The sequence below is a fragment of the Antedon mediterranea genome, chromosome 3 (assembly GCF_964355755.1).
Source record: "Antedon mediterranea chromosome 3, ecAntMedi1.1, whole genome shotgun sequence".
Lineage (NCBI taxonomy): Eukaryota > Metazoa > Echinodermata > Crinoidea > Comatulida > Antedonidae > Antedon > Antedon mediterranea.
This window is the reverse complement of record NC_092672.1, coordinates 7,515,027-7,527,705: the sequence shown is the minus strand read 5'-3', so window position 1 is coordinate 7,527,705 and position 12,679 is coordinate 7,515,027. Positions and strand designations below refer to the sequence as shown.

Here is a 12,679-nt window from a genome sequence, read left to right as displayed (position 1 = left end):
GTATTGCCCAGGGGAAGCTGAACATAACAATGCTATATAAATTGACATGCAATGATTGATATAATGATATAAATAAATTTGATCTCAGGGGTTAAGAAGTTCTTTAAATTGACAAATTAGTTGCATTTCAAAAATGTACACTATACTTTCAATGGTTTTGATTCTTAATTTTTGTCTTTATTGCCCCAATGCTTTACGAACCACTGTTCATCACTCCCCTCTCTGCTCATCAACTGCTTGATAGTCTAACATCCTCTGACTGGTTCTGATTCTTAATTTTTGTCTTGCCCCAATGCTTTACGAACCACTGTGCATCACTCCCTTCTCTGCTCATCAACTGCTTGATAGTCTAACATGCTCTGACTGGTTTTGATTCTTAATTTTTGTCTTGCCCCAATGCTTTACGAACCACTGTTCATCACTCCCCTCTCTGCTCATCAACTGCTTGATAGTCTAACATGCTCTGACACAGCAAGTTAGGTAAAAAGGCCATAAGCTCATTTTATTTTAGGCTACAATGTAGTACTAAAAAAACCAAAGGTGATTTTGAACTTCCTGGATAAACCAACTCTTTGTTCGAGGGGAGAACATAATCGAAAAATAATAATTATAAAAAACACCCTTCTAGGATAGTGGTATAGTTTGTGCGCCACATCTTCAAGTGGGCCAACACGCCCATACAACAAATATTACATGTTGTAAATTTATTTCAGGCATACGAGTAAGGGCCTGTTTCTGCTGTATAACAGGTCAAAAATTGGGTCATTTCAATATTAAAATTTAATCATTACTGGCACCCAAAATGCTATCAATGAGCTCATATTAGAAGCAGGGTCTAAAGTATCAATGCTGACATAATAGAGAGCTTTTGTTTCAGGACGAAGGAGGTGGCAATTTATATATAAGATACATATGCGCATTATGAGCCTATGGTATACAGCATTCCATTCATTATTAGGACTTTTCATCCATTTCCTTTTTAGTCCTAAAAACAATGGTTCACTATGTATTACATGATTACATACCATGGTGTGACTCTTCATTATTGCATAACATTATTCATAGATCCTAAATGGATTATTCAAGAGATTAACAACTTTGTGAATGATACATTTGACCTTCCATTTTACAAATGAGTCAACTTCCATCTGAAATTCAAAATTTCCTAAACTTTCAATTCACTCCTCCTACAGCTTAAGTTATTAATTAAATAATGTCTTATTTTAACGAGATAATATTCCAACCAATTCCGTCATTCTCTTTGCAACCGCTAACAGCATTTAATTGTTTTTTCTTTAAAATTTCCTGCATTAAACATCCAATATAGGTGTTGTTTTGTTTACACCTTTTCCAAAAAAAAAAAACAAGAAAACAATACATAAAAAGACAACTTAGACAGTTATTCAACCAACAACCCATGACGTCCAGAAAATGGGCTTATGGTTGACTATGTTTATCTTTAAATTTCGGCTTTATCAGGTAAATAGTTTTTTTTCAATCCAATATTTGGTCAAAGTGAATAACTGTTATATGTTACATTAAAATAGTCTATTCAACAAAAAATTGTTTACAAATTATTTTTTCAGGGGGATAAACATATCTGTACAGAAACTTTAAATACTGATAGTGATACAATACTATAAAAATAGTTATTTATGCTATTACCTAGATACCTAGTTACAGACAACGACTTCCTCTCCGTTTCAAAGATTGTAACAGATTAAATAAGAACAATTCTGGGATTGTTTTTATCTGATTTTAGATGGTAATAAACCACCTAAGATAACTTCCTGTCAGGCTAATCAAGCGGTCATCATCTAAAGTTAAAACTAAAGTAAACTTGTACAGTAGCTAATGATACATTCTCACGATTATGGAAATAGGAAACGAAACATTATACAGTACTTAATCTAGCGAACATGTGAAATGGTTGTTGTAATGATAACCTTTGGAAATGAAAATAAATATTCTATATTATATATAATATACATATAATACATACAGGAATTGAAAACATTCATTAAGTTTTACCTGTAGTAGTACAGTGAATCATGTAACGTAGGGCTTCTTGTATAGGGACCCTAAGCGGCCCCAAAGCTAGTAGGCAATTTTTAGCCTTTTTCAAATTTTTTTTATTGCCTGATTTCTACTTCTAATTTTTTGTAATATTGGGCATTAACTGGGATGGTTTCAGCAGATAATCAGTAGATCTAGTTCCTCACTATTTATATACAAGCATGGGGAGTAGATCACAGCGAGGTGTCTAAGTGACCAATCAAATACACACTATTTAAAAAATGGTATACTATCAACATCCATGAATTGTTATGTGTTGCCAAACATTTACATTCTACTTTCTTGTTTCTAGTAATAGTTCACACATACTAGAAACATTATGTATCATTATAATAATAATTAATAATGTTCCTATATTCAAATATCATAAATACTATTTCTTTTTTTCAAATCTCAGGTATGGACACAAATTACTTTTCTTGTAATCAAAGGAGACAAATTCCAAACCTAAGAAAGCTATGTTATAATTTTAAGACCTTTACTGTCATAGGTTAAGCTTTAGGACTAAAGGATGTTAAAGTGCTTAATATCCCTTTACTTTTTCGCTGTAATTTTATCTCACATCATTATAAGTCGGTTTATCTATAATTGGCAAAGGCATTTCTTGTTCCGGAAGCTCATTGAAACTGAAGCAACTTTTTTTTATTTGGCATACAAAATGCAAAGGCTTTTAGAAATATCTATGGTTTTCTTAGAGAATACTGTAGTTGGTTTCATTTTTAAATTTTGTTAATCCAAAAATAAATTATAAAAATGTGTTTTTTAACATTTTAAAGGCCATTCAAATGAGTTAAACATTAACTAAATGTTTCAATATTGATACATTTTCAGAAAGCATACATCCCCACACTGTGCCAATGCATTGGCCTAAAGCACTGGTTTTCACCCTTTCACAACTTTCTTACAATATCCCTTCACTCCCCTGCTTGTCTACCATAACCTTGTATTGTATATACACTTTGTTGCCAAGTATAAAGTGACCTGATTTCCATATTTTGGAAACCTAGTTTGCATCAATAGCAATGTTGTACTGTAATTGTAAATTTATGAATTTAACGTGACCTTGATTTTAGAAATTCCATAAACTACTGGATACAACTTAACTGCTCCCTTGTTGTGTTTTAAAATCAAGTTACCAAATGTCAACAAGTAGTGGTGGGGGCATATTAATGTATGGTAGTTTGTATAGTAGTATGGTATTAGAGTTTAATAGTTCTGGAGAGATTGCTATAATAGAAATATTTTATTCCAGTAGGTACAGTAATTGCTTTTTCTCTGTGACTCAATGGTACAAACAAAACCTCTATATTTGATTTAATCTAATTACAATTAGTATTAAATACATAGATCAGCAATTGATTTTTAATACCGAAATGCATTTAACTAGACAACAGCATAAACTATGAAACATAAACTATGATATATTTAGCAGACATGCCTTCACATGGGATGACATTCATCTGAAGTGAGGCATGTGAAAAATGACAATGAAGCATCACATGTTAAAGTCATAAGATTAAATACAATCTGGTACACATTAGCACACCAGGTAACACAACTCATCCTGGATTAATACATTTTGCCAATTCCTCCAACACTGGCACAACAACGATGATTGATTGTGTTATGGAAAAAAGGAAAGGAGAGAAGGAGGCGGAATCAAGGATGGGGGGGGGGGGCAATTATGAAAAAAATTGGCAAATAAAAAAATGTGATAAAGAACATTCAATATAATGTCTGCATGAATCGATAGCAAAAACTATACAATTATTATTACAATAACTTTATAATAAAAACAAGGGATTTGACCATTTGTTGGTCATGATGGTAATCTCTCTCACAGTAGTAGTCAGGCCTCCTACATCACAGAAAAGTGATTTATTTGAGAGAAAAAAACAATTACATTAAGAAATAAGGAACCTACCATCTTCTTCTACATTTTTTGTCTTCAGATACAGTATTACAATTATCCAATTTTTTTTTCCATTTTTAGTTTTCTTTGTTTAATTTAATCTAATTATTTGTTCAATACTATTTTGGTGCCTTTGTTGCTTTTACTCCATTCCTTTTGTTGTCCTTCATTTTATCTTAACTAACATCGTGTGATGAACTTAATGGTCTTTAATTAGCATTCAAAGGAAAGCTGAACATTGGTCAAGAGTGTAGGTATTTAAACAGTAGGTATGTTATCTATTCAGTCCATCTCTCTTTGGTATCAACCGGTATATCTACTCTCTTATCAAATAAGATATCTAGTTTTATATCTCTTGAACAGGTCAGGTAGAGCTCTAATGATTTGAATAGTTACCACACCTTAAAATTAATTAACTTATTGTCAAAAATACTAAAAAAGTACCTTATTTATATGGTTACTTAAGTGTACACAAATTTGGTTAATTTTTTTTTATTTAACAGTGAAAACAAATCTGTGTAGCAGTATTTCCGATATGATTGAATTTTTTATTTTACAAAAATTCGAATTTGTTACTTTCTAAAAATAACTTTCTTGTTAGTAATGGTATACAATCAAGAGAGGTGACAAGAAAAACCTTGTACTACAGTGTAATGAGTTTACTTAAAATGAGTACTTTTATTGCAACTTAAATTAATTTAAATGCAATCATAGAAAATAATTATATAACAGTAGTTGTACTGTTGTATTTTATAAACAAAAACAGCTTTATATTAAAACTTTCAATACATCCTCCACAAACTTGACAAGGGTAGTAAATTTCTATTAAAAGGTTCTGCTCTACCAGTCCTTTATTGTTAATGGTGATAAACAAGTTGAAGTACAATGGTATGAGAAATGATTTATTCAGTGGGTAGGACTCTGATGGCATGTTTTTTAACTAGTTTGAATAAACGTGTGAAATGCATGGAAACAAATACATATCAATTGAATATTAGTTTGCTTTGTTGCATCTCTACAGGTAAAGCCAATAATAGTGTTGCTAATCTTCCGAGATCAGATCTCTAGCAAACTAATAATTGAAAACCTTTTAAGGTAGACATTAGGACACCAAAACAAGCAATAAATAATACATTTTTTCTAGATTTTGTGAAAGGTATGTTTTCCCTACTCTGACATAATTTTATTTGCCAAGCCATGAGTAAATTTCGCGTTTCTTGGGTGGGACTCGAACCAACGACTATACTTCCTTAGGCTCAAATAACTCTAAACATCAGTGAAAGCTTGTGTTTTAAGTATGAATGCTAGGCTATTGATTTGGGTTCGAGTCTCACCTGAGAAAAATATTCTCGAACTACTAAATGTACTTACTATAACACAAAAATGACAATTAGGTAACAGTAGGGCAAACACATGACCAATTATTCTATGGAACTTGAAACTGTTTAAACTTGCACTTTCAACAGTGTTATTTTCCTAATTTTTTTAACAATTTTACTATTTTTTTCTTAACAGCAGATGTTGTTTAATTGTGTTTATTTAAAAGTCTAATCTTGTGGATTTTCTTGCAGACTCCAATCTCACATTCTCCAGGAAGTTCTGTTTTCATGTATAATTAAATGTTTCCGGCCGATCAAACTAATTATTCATCGGTATTAAATCACAAATGGATTTGCTAAAGGGTTTTAAACTGTTATCATGTTAAAGTTGTGTGCATGTAGATTTAACGTTGTGTTTTAAGTCAACAATGCATGTTTGGGTCTTTTCACCTTTTGTTTGTGTGTGTTTACTAGCTTATATTCATATTTCCATGCCTACTGGCTTGTATCCTTTTCAATTCACAAGATGGCTAGTCACTTTGGCTCTGAACGATAAACATTTTTTTTTTCATTTACTTAAGCGATAACATTCGCTAATACTAGAGTGGATATCTTCCTACAAACTTGGAACTATTTAACCCACAATGTTTTTATGGTTTTAATTCTAATAATGAGCCTATGCAAAGCTGTAAAGTACCATTCTCTTTTCTAGAGAGTACCCTACAAGGTCAATGCAAGTTCATTTAGACTATGGGCTTAATATGGTTTGATAGCTACAGTGCCTAGCTAAATTAAGCCCTTAGGCAGATTATAACCACTTGTACGTTTTCATCCAGACACCACACAGAAATGTGTAAAAATTCATAACTCTATTGTAAAATAATATTCATACTGTAATATAACCCATTCAACTACTATTTCCTCTATTCTATAAAGCCAGACACCATTAACTCTGTTGTTGTAGTTTTGATACATACTGTATAATAATACCCAAATTTGAATTATTTTCAAATGTTTTCTTGTTTTTTTTAACCTTACTCCACTAACTGTGGCCCTTTGTGTTCCTTAACGTTATCTGCAATATCCTCCTACAATTTTCCTCCTTCCCTTCCTTGTTCTCTTCTTTTTGATTATTAATAAGGAATATTTAATTAAGGAGTATTTCCCTTAATTATCGTAAATTGTATTCACTTCGATAGGAGATTTTTTTAATTTTAAAGTATAAGTTTTTCCCATAGCCTATGTGTGAATGGTGAATATGGTCACTGGCCTTGGGATTGGAAGTCAAGCATCTTAACCACCAAGCTAAAGTACAGCTCCACTTTTTCACAATTTCCCTCAAAATTCAGTAGTACTGATTTGCTAAGGTCAGTGACAGACCAGTAGGAAATATCTTTGCCCATGTCCTACAATATTGCTTCCTTTATTGTTGTCTCTGATGTAAGTACACCCAGATGTGAATGCTAGTTATCTAAAGTTCAATTTTAAGTCCAGTCAATGAAGTTCAGTCAAGACTATAAATGACCATGACCTTAGGATTGACCAAATGATGGTCACTAAGTTATAAACAAATCATTTCATTAAAGACATTAAACAAAATATTAGTGATATTAACTAGCAACATCAATTATAATGACAGTCGTACTTTGGGGAATGCCCACATGAGGGAGACATTGGTGGGTTAGTCCACTGTTATAAAAGGATGTTCAAGGAACTTTTATCTACCTATAGCTCTTCCATCTGGGAAGATCACTGGCTATTGTTGGTTTATCAAGATAAAAATTATTTTATTTTATCATAATCATACTGTGATCATACTTCATTATGCCATAACACTACAAAAAGGTTCAGAGAAAAATATAGGAAATACTGTACCACTATTAAAAATAAAAAGAGTAAATAAAAACTTTACAAATCATGAATATTCCTACTTCAATCTATTATAATAACATATCAGGTCAAATAAAAGAAAGCTTTATTCTTACCAAGTCATGTATATTAATCAAAATCCACAAGTTAAAGACAAACTTTTAAAAACTGTCCCTAACAGACAACTGATTTACTCATTTACTCAACCATGACAATTGAATAGCTTCTAGCTAAACCTATAAGTTCCATTCCATACAGCTTTATAATATTTGTGAAAAGTATACAATTAGTTTATTTACTATGCTAAAAGACAGAAAATGCTAAAACAAGAAGTACACTTATAAACTACAGTACCATGGGCTCGGAAACCAGGCAGGCATATAAGGTTATGTGAATCAAAATATAAAATTGACAGGTATGAAACTGCCAAGTTAATACTGAAAAGTAATTCAAAACTGTCAATTGTTCAAATTTATCAAAATCATGTAGGAAATAATATCAGGTATCAACAAGTTTAATTTAAGACAAGTTTTAAACCTTTTGCAGTAAATCAAATAAAGTATAAAAGCTACATTTTTTGAAGGATTAATATTTTGAGGTGTGACTTTATTTTATATAAAAATTAAAATACTTAAAACATGTAGGAGTATAAAGGAGGCCGACTTCTGTTGCATAAAGGCATTTATAAATTAAATTTTAAAATATACGAATGTCCTCCAAGTGGTCATCGGCAAAAGAAATGTTAACATACTCAAAATGAAATGTTGTGTTCAGCTCGGTCACATGGCCAAGATGCTACTAACTTTACTTTGCGTTGCAAGGCGTTGTTTACAACTTAAACAAGTAAGAACAGTCTCAAGAAATGTACTTAAATGATAAATGTTTAACATTTTTTACACAAAATTACATTAAGGGCCTGTTTCTGCTGCATAAAAAATAACCGGTTAAAATCGGTGTGAATAAATTAAAATCGGTGTGAATAAATTAACTCCATTTTCTTGGCAGCAGAAACAGGACACATTTGTGGTAACCGGTTAAAAGGCAGCGCAAAATAACCGGTTAAAAACACCAATTTAAATCGGTGTTAGAACGCCGTTTAACCGGTTATCGCTGAGCAATTCTTAGCTGCAACACGAAATAACGGTTATTTGATTGACAGTTGTGACCCCGGGTCAGATACCGTCGCATACGGTGTGTGTTTTCCTCGTGGTTTTGACAGTCGAACGAAGAAGTGAACATGTATGTGGATGAATGAAATCACAAGATATGTTATTCAGTTGTGGGGGGAGAGAAAGTACGGGGAAGGATGGCAGGCAATAGAAAAGAATCACAGATAATAAATAAGAGCATTTTTGCGAAAGTAAAAGAGGAATTTGGGGTGGAGTTCCGGGGACTACCCAAGCTAAGCAATATGAGGCGTTAGTACACGCTCGCGAAGGGTATGGATGGTCCTATATTAACACCAAAACGGAAACAAAAGGGACTCAGAATGTTGCAAATACCTACCAAACGATAGTAGATAATGGTTAATTAATTATGAAAACCCAAATTTTATAGCAAAAATCATCCGAATTTATGTTATAAACGATGAATTTAGCAACAAAAACTTAATCCAAACGAGCGTATTTATGGCACGCGCTTAGTGCCTTTAATAGGAGAACAATGAACAATCTTAATTTGATCGTTTTATATAATTTTTTTAGAAAAACATCACATCGACCGAAAACATAGGTTATGAGAGCCTTTGATAATATATTAAATATGATTTTATTAAGCATAGAAATGTGTTATTATTTATGTTAGTACATAAATATACGAAACAATGTTTACTCACTATTCTATTAAAGGCACTATGTGCGTGCGATATTCTATGACTTGGATACTCTCGTTTGATTTAAGTTTTTGTGGCTAAACTCGTCGTTTTTAACATAAATTCGGACGATTTTTGCTATTAATTAATTAACAATTATCTACTCTCGTTTGGTAGGTATTGCAACATTCTAAGTCTCGTTTTTGTTTCCGTTTGGTTTTTTGTAGGACCGCGCTCGCGAAAGACAACAGTCGTTCACGTGGGAAGGGCCGTATGTATCATCATCGCCTTTGTTGAGGAATTTTAGGCTAGATAAAAATTATCCTAGGCGATCGGGCGCTGCACGACCCTCCCCATGTTATTGAAGGCGCCATGAGAATTAATTATATTAGCGATCAGTAAGTAGGCTTTACAAAAAACAAAACTTGTAGACCTGTAGACAACATTTTATTATTTTAACATGTTTGAGATGTTCGGCGATATACACACGTGTGTATTGACGACGTCGATGTAAACAAACAGCCAACTTACTACTTCCGTCTGAGTGTATTGCATTTTGGGTAATGATGACGTTTTGCTCGACGACCACCCATAGATTTAACCGGTTATTTCGGAGCACAAATTGAGCAGAAACGCGGTCTTGTTATTGTTATCTATTTTTAATCTATTTTAAAATAACCGGTTAAATTGCGTTATGCAGCAGAAACAGACCCTAAGACAAAATGGTGTGAAAATTATTATAGTAATCTGTCATACTTCCTAGCAGATGTCACTCCATTTGTCACCTTGTGTCATGTGATGTCACTCCATTTGTCACTTTGTGTCATGTAATGACTTTACAGTAAATACTTGTTTGAATAGCTAAGGAATCAGCCTGGTTTTAATTATCCCATCACATACCATTCTGAATGAGCATTCCACAAGATTGGATAGGATAACCAAGGAAGGTCCATGATAAAAAGGAAATTGTCAGAAAAGAGATTTACATTAAAAGATAATATGATGAATTATAAAAATACAAATTGAGACTGATAAGGATTTTTATTATACAAAGAACATTTGAAAAAAATAAATATAATAAATCGACATTATATATATTGCAAAAAAATAGCTTAGTTGTCATAATTATATTATACTATAGTAGACCTGTTTCATAAATCTTGTTCCAATCCAATACAATACCGGAATTTTAAAAATGTAATTTTTGGTTGAAACATGTAAAACATAAAACATTTATCCAAAAAAAAATGTTGAAGGTATTAATGTTTGATATAAAATGAAATTGAAAAATAATTGAGGACTTGTTTCACTTTTATAATTTGACAAACTATTTATCAAAATAATTTACTGCTGTACTTGATACTTTACCTGACTTCTCTTTTAAAACTACTTAAAAAGTGTTTCTTTCTCATAAATTTAAACATTTTAAAGTAAAATGATACCAGGAAGTTGTGAAATGTTTCCTATATTTAAACGGCAGGAATTTCCTGTACTGTATGTAAGATGATCGGTAAATTTTTACCTGATGTATAAATACTACTACACATAAGCCCCTTTCACACAGAGCTGTAAGACGGTAATATTGCGGTAATTCGCGAACGCCGGCTTATGTGTGAAAGGGTAAAAACCCTTAATGCCGGCTTCCGTTAGACCGCCTCTGGACCTAGTAAAATTGTGGTAATATTACCGTCACGGTCGTAAGCCTGATCTGTGTGAAAGAGTCCACGATATAACGCCTGCTTACGCAGTGAAGCAAGAATAAATTCGGGACATTTTCCTTGATTGAGAAAGACCGTGGCAATTACTTTAGGCCAAATTATTAGATTATATCCATATATATATATATTTTTAGGTTAGTTTGTAAATAATACAATGGAAGAATACGGCCAATAATAATAAAAATATAACAGATGTTGGTCCAAAGATTATTTAACTTGCTGTAACGTACGTAAGCCTAGGCCCTAGTTAGCATAGTTCTAGCAGGAACATCCTCCGGTGCGCGCTCCCGGTGCTAGCTCATAACAGCTTCTGATAATTAAATTCGCGTCTATTTGTTTCTGTAGAATGGCCATCACGATCGGGCAGTTATTAGCACGGAGTGTGGTGTTGGGCAAAAATATAGGTTTTATGCATCGTAAATAACAACCAATAAAACTAAACGACGGACACACAAAACAACATCAGCAAACATGTGCGCGCATGGCATGTTTTGTCACCGGCGGCGGCCGAGGTGCCCACCATTTTTTTTTCTCAAAAAGTGCGACTTCTATTTTATGAAGACAGTAATCTTTAAATATTGCGCCTTTTCACCGTGGCCTTTCACACAGAAAACGGTAAAATTACCGTAATATTACCTTCTGTGTGAATGGGTTTAGACCGGCAATAACGCCGGCTTGCTTACCGCAATATTGCCGAAGTTCTGTGTGAAAAGGCCTATAGTTATTTTGCATTTTACAGTAGCAATCTATACAATCTACAGTACAGAGCTCTTCTTTTATTGTAGTTCAATTGCAGTCTATCATCTACAAGTTTAGCTTGTTTAACTTTTATTACAGAACCTCTGAAACTCACATCAGAGTTTACATCAGATAGAGGTAACAAATGGACATATAAGAAAGGTAACCAATCACACCAGTACGTATAACTGGATGTAACTCTGATATGTTTTCCGATCAGCTTAGTGTATATTATTGAACAAGTTGTGTGTCTCAACACAGCTTAATCCAATATTCAGAAATATAAAAAAAGCAAACTAGGGTGAAGTTCATAAAAGTCCTGATCTTAAAATGATAACATAAGCAATTAAATAAAGTTATGTGCTACAATGCATACAATACTCTATCAAATTAAATTTATGTCCTACAATGCATCTCAAATTGGAATTTTATTATACATTCCAAAGAAGTCAAGATTCAGAATTTAAGATAAGTCTGACTGTAAATAACACATCTGACTAAATAATAAAATCAAAAAAGAGTTGGCCTGAAAATATGTAATCATACAAAAATTACATTACAAGGGTTTAAACTTGCTATTTATCATTTTAGTAAATCTTGTTGCAAATTGAAAAATGTTATTAATATTATTAAGTAAAAAAAAATAGAAAATTACACAAATCATCAAATGGTATTCAGTAGTATGTTTGGGGCGTGCTCATGTGAGGGCATGGTTGATGGAATAGTTCATTAATAAATGGAAGTTTTATCTTTCTTATCATTGCTTTTCCTCCCTTCAAATAACATACACTAATTTATATCCATCTCATAAGCTAGTGTCGGCCAATCATAAGCTGCATGAAAGAGTTGAGATGATGCAAGTCATACCACTTCTTCAGATGAATTGTCCAGCACAATTTGATAATGCACCAGATGATAAAACGCTTAGAGCATTTTATAAGAAACTATTGTTTAACACATAAAAAATATCCAGTCCATCAATCAACGTTTATATTGACAAAATTGCATGAAACAAGAAAAAGTAAAATCAACTGTAAACAAAGAAAAAAAATCAAGACAACAGCCGCAAAGTTCTTTCTGACCTTCCATCAATTACATAGTATTTCCTAATTGAAAATGAGACAAAAGTCTCTACTATTGTAATAAAGTTGTGAATTAGGTTAACCAGTGGGTTAAATCCAGAGTTTAATAACTGCACCTACCAATAAAGCACCAATATTACATCAATAAGTTCAAG

General features: G+C 32.5%; 1 protein-coding gene across 7 annotated transcripts in view; it reads right to left on the bottom strand.

The window, feature by feature from the left end:
• Positions 1 to 12,679, bottom strand: part of LOC140044732 (agrin-like) — an 83,810-nt gene that overhangs the window by 61,880 nt on the left and 9,251 nt on the right. The gene's annotated exons all lie outside the window — the stretch shown is intronic.